Source organism: Ochotona princeps, chromosome 20, assembly GCF_030435755.1.
Source record: "Ochotona princeps isolate mOchPri1 chromosome 20, mOchPri1.hap1, whole genome shotgun sequence".
NCBI classification, from domain to species: Eukaryota; Metazoa; Chordata; class Mammalia; order Lagomorpha; family Ochotonidae; genus Ochotona; species Ochotona princeps.
In genome coordinates this window covers 36,166,349-36,170,129 of record NC_080851.1, presented here as the reverse complement: position 1 = coordinate 36,170,129, position 3,781 = coordinate 36,166,349, and the positions used below count along the sequence as shown (strand labels likewise).

The following is a 3,781-nucleotide window of genomic DNA, read 5'->3' as shown; positions in this document are numbered from 1 at the left end:
TCCTAATTTTATTCCATTTTGACTAGTGCATATTAAACAATGTAATTTGGAATAATTCTAATGAAGAATTTGAGGTCAGAAGACACATAAAATTGATTCGAACAGAAGGAAAGAAGAAATACTAAGACAGAAATAAGAATGCTTGTAATGAATCGATGCTTATTAGTTCAGACTGCTTTTGACATTTAGGGTGCATACATTATTCAAGTGGAGATGTCACGGTATTTTTTCCTTTTTAGTGTAACTTTTCTTGGTTTGAAATGGTTCAAAGAATTTAGAAAATTTCCAATCTAGCTGGAAAAGTCCTCCAATTCCTTTGCAGTGTAACGGAATAAATGGCTTGTTCTCTGAGCTGCAAAGGGCTTTGTGATGTCAGGACACAGTACGCCATCATTGGAATAGATGATGTTGGCAACCTTTGTTCCTCAAAGCTCTACATGGGAGATGGCTGCCGGACATGGCCATCACAGGAAGTATACATGGAGATAAGATCACAGCCAAAAGTGGCTGTCTGGTGGGAAGGCTGGGGAGAGACCAGGCTTACAAACCTCCTAGGGCCTTGCTAGTTCAGCCATCTATGGGTTTGGGGAGCATGGGAACTGTCCCTAATTATTTGATACTTGCAAATGGGTAGAACAGAGCAGCTATATTGTAGGCCCAGAGTTTTAAGAGCCTAGCAAATGGGGATTTGCAGGCTTGGCATAATGGTTCAGTGCATTGCCGATTCATTACCTGGCTGCCCCTCTTCCCATCCAGCTCCCCGTTTGTGGCCTGGGAGTAGTAGGGGATAGCCCGCTTCCATGCACTTGTGTGGGAGACCTGGAAGAAGCTCCTGGCTTCAAATCAGGTTAACAACAGCCATTGCAGCCACTTTAGGACTAAACCAATATACAGATATTTGTATTTATCCTTTTATCTGTAAATCTGATTTAACAATAAAAAATAAATCTGAAATGATGGGGATTTGTGAAGTTTTTTGAACAATTTTAAATCATTTTATTAATATAAGGTGAACACATTTCCACGTTTTGTAGCATACTGATACTTTTCACCCAACACTCCCTCCTGCCTGCATTCCCGCCCACTCCCTTCCTCCTTGTCTAATTTTTGTCTTTGATTTTTACATTGGCTTACTCTCAGTTTCCTTCACAGTCTCAGGATTAGTACCCCATCCGATTAAGAACTCAACAAACTGCAAGTAGGAAACAGCCACCTTCCCTCTAGAGGGTTGATGGACAATAACCAACCTCACGGTTTGCCCTAGATCAGGAAAAACCTGGGGCATTTGTCTTGTAAGGACTGTCTTATTTTACCAAACATAAAGGGATTTGTGGATTTAATCGACTTCTCAGAGAGGAATATTGCCGAACCTCTAGTTGGGGTCTGAAAACTGCATCAAGCTATCACTTCTCTCTTACTTCTGGAAGTTAACAGAGATTGTTTAACAATTGTGAAGATGCTCTATTACCTGACAGGTTGCCATAAGCATTGCTTTCTTGAATTATACCACATAAATGACAACGGTTCCTTCTTTTCCCACTTTATGTTCTGGTCATGAATCCCAAATTTTGTAATATCAGCTCTTTTGCCTTCAAGAAAAAAAGCATGTATATAATATGTGCATATGAAATAAATTATAGAAAATGTGGGAAATTATTAAATCTTAAAATGTAGAAAGTACAAGTTATATATAGTCAAGTGAGTATATAACAATCTCAATTATTGGGGGCATTTGAATAGCTCAAGTGATAATGGAGAGTTTTTTCCTAATTACTTGTACTTATTTATTTGAGAAGAGAGAGAGAGAGAGAGAGAGAGAGAGAGAGAGAGGCTGGTAGTGAGCCAGTGAGCAGAAAGCACTCCCTAAATGTCCATAACAGCTTGGGCTGAAGCAGGTTGAAGTAAAAAACCAGGAACTTCATTTGAGTCTCTTCTGTCAGAGGCAGGAATCCAATCATTTGAACCATCACTATCACTTATAAGCTGGAGTCAGAGACTGGGACATTCTGATTGGAATGTGGACATCCAGGCAACACATGTGACGTGTTACACTTTTAGAAATAATGTAAATTCCCCTCAGTCACTCCCAGTGCAAACAAAACATATTTTATCATGAAAGTCAAGAGGAAGGAATTAAGTGGAAGTACAAAGGCAGGCAGACAGCATGGCAGACATGGAGGCGTGAGTGTGCAAGACAGATGGCTACAGCAGCGAGACCAAGCTCCAGTGTCCCACCTGCATTAAGCTGGGTATCCAGGACTTGTGCTTCTGTTCACAGAAATGTTTTGAAGGAATCTGGGTTACTCACAAGTTGCTGCATAGGAAAGCAAAAGATGAAAAGGCAAAAGGAGAAATGTCTTACTGGTCTATTCAGAGTGATATTCACACTGACCCATGGACAGGTTACTGATACACTGGTAAACTCAGAGCAAACTATCCACTGACGCCAAGGCCAGTGCCAAATTATATTCAGAGGCCAGATTGTGCTGATCAACTGCTGGGAATGTCTGAATGTGAACAGTCTCTTCAAGGTAGTTCACAAGTTACATTACTCTCAGTTGAAGATATAGAAGGGATGTGACTTTGTGTAGGCTTGCTAAAGAAGTTTTGGACATTACTGCACAGATGATCAAACCAGGTGTCACTATAGAAAACAGGTCATGCTGCACACTTAGCCTCTGTTGCAAAAAAATTGCCACCCTTCTCCCCTGACTTATTATAACTTCCCACAGTCTTGGTGTATGAATGTAGTGAATGAAGTCATTGCCATGGGATTCCAGACAGACAGCCCTAGCAAGAAAGTGATATTGTTAATGTGGACATCATTTCCAGAGAGGTCTGAATGAGACATTTTTGTTGGTGATGCAGATGAGAGAGCATGCAAACTTGTTCAGATCACATATGAGTATCTAATGCAAGCCAGCGACGCAGTGAAACCTGGTGTTTGATACAGAGAACAACGAAACATCATTTAGCAATATACCCAACCAAATGGGTTTTCTGTTGTACACAGGTACTGTGGGCATGGAATCCACAAGCTCTCCCATACAGCCCTCCAATGTTCCTCATTACACCAAAAATAAAGCAGTTGGAATGTTGAAGTCGGGACACGTATTTACAATTGAGCCAATGAATTGAGAAGGTGGATGGTAGGATGAAACCTGGCCGGATGGTTGGATTGCAATGATGAGGGGGGGCGTGACCTGCTCAGTTGGAGCACACACTGCTGGTCATGGACACCATCTGTGAGATGCTCACCTGACTCTTCTACAATGACCTCACTTGATGTCCCAATTTTAGCTCTTCGCAAAACGAGATCCAACCTCTCTGTACAGTACCCTCTTACTGTACTGTGTATTTTATTGAAGGAAAAGGCAACATTTTACAACTGGTTTTGTTTTGATAATAGATAAGAAAATACTGCGGCATTTGATATGTGCCCTCAAAAACTTAAAATACAGCCCTGCTCAACTTATTCTTGCCCCATCTCGGTACACCTGCTTTCTCCTTTATCCTTTAAACTCTTTTACTTAAACCTGCCTCTAGTTGCTTGCATCACTGCTGCAAACCAACCATCAGGAGCCTGCTTTCCAGGTGAATGTTGAAGATGAAAATCTTTGAAACTTTAGTCATGTATGTTCAAACATTTTTGTATTATGCATACATGGAAATATATGCAGATACATTTAACTTCCATAGGCATAATGATGAAATACTCTGTGACCTGGAGTTGGTGCTGATTCCACTTACTAAGGGTTACCTGCTGTCATCAGTGGGATCC

General features: G+C 40.9%; 1 pseudogene; it reads left to right on the top strand.

Moving 5' to 3' along the window:
- The first annotated feature begins 2,164 nt into the window (after window positions 1-2,164).
- Window positions 2,165-3,262, top strand: LOC101528133 (methionine aminopeptidase 1-like; annotated as a pseudogene).
- The last annotated feature ends 519 nt before the right edge of the window (window positions 3,263-3,781 follow it).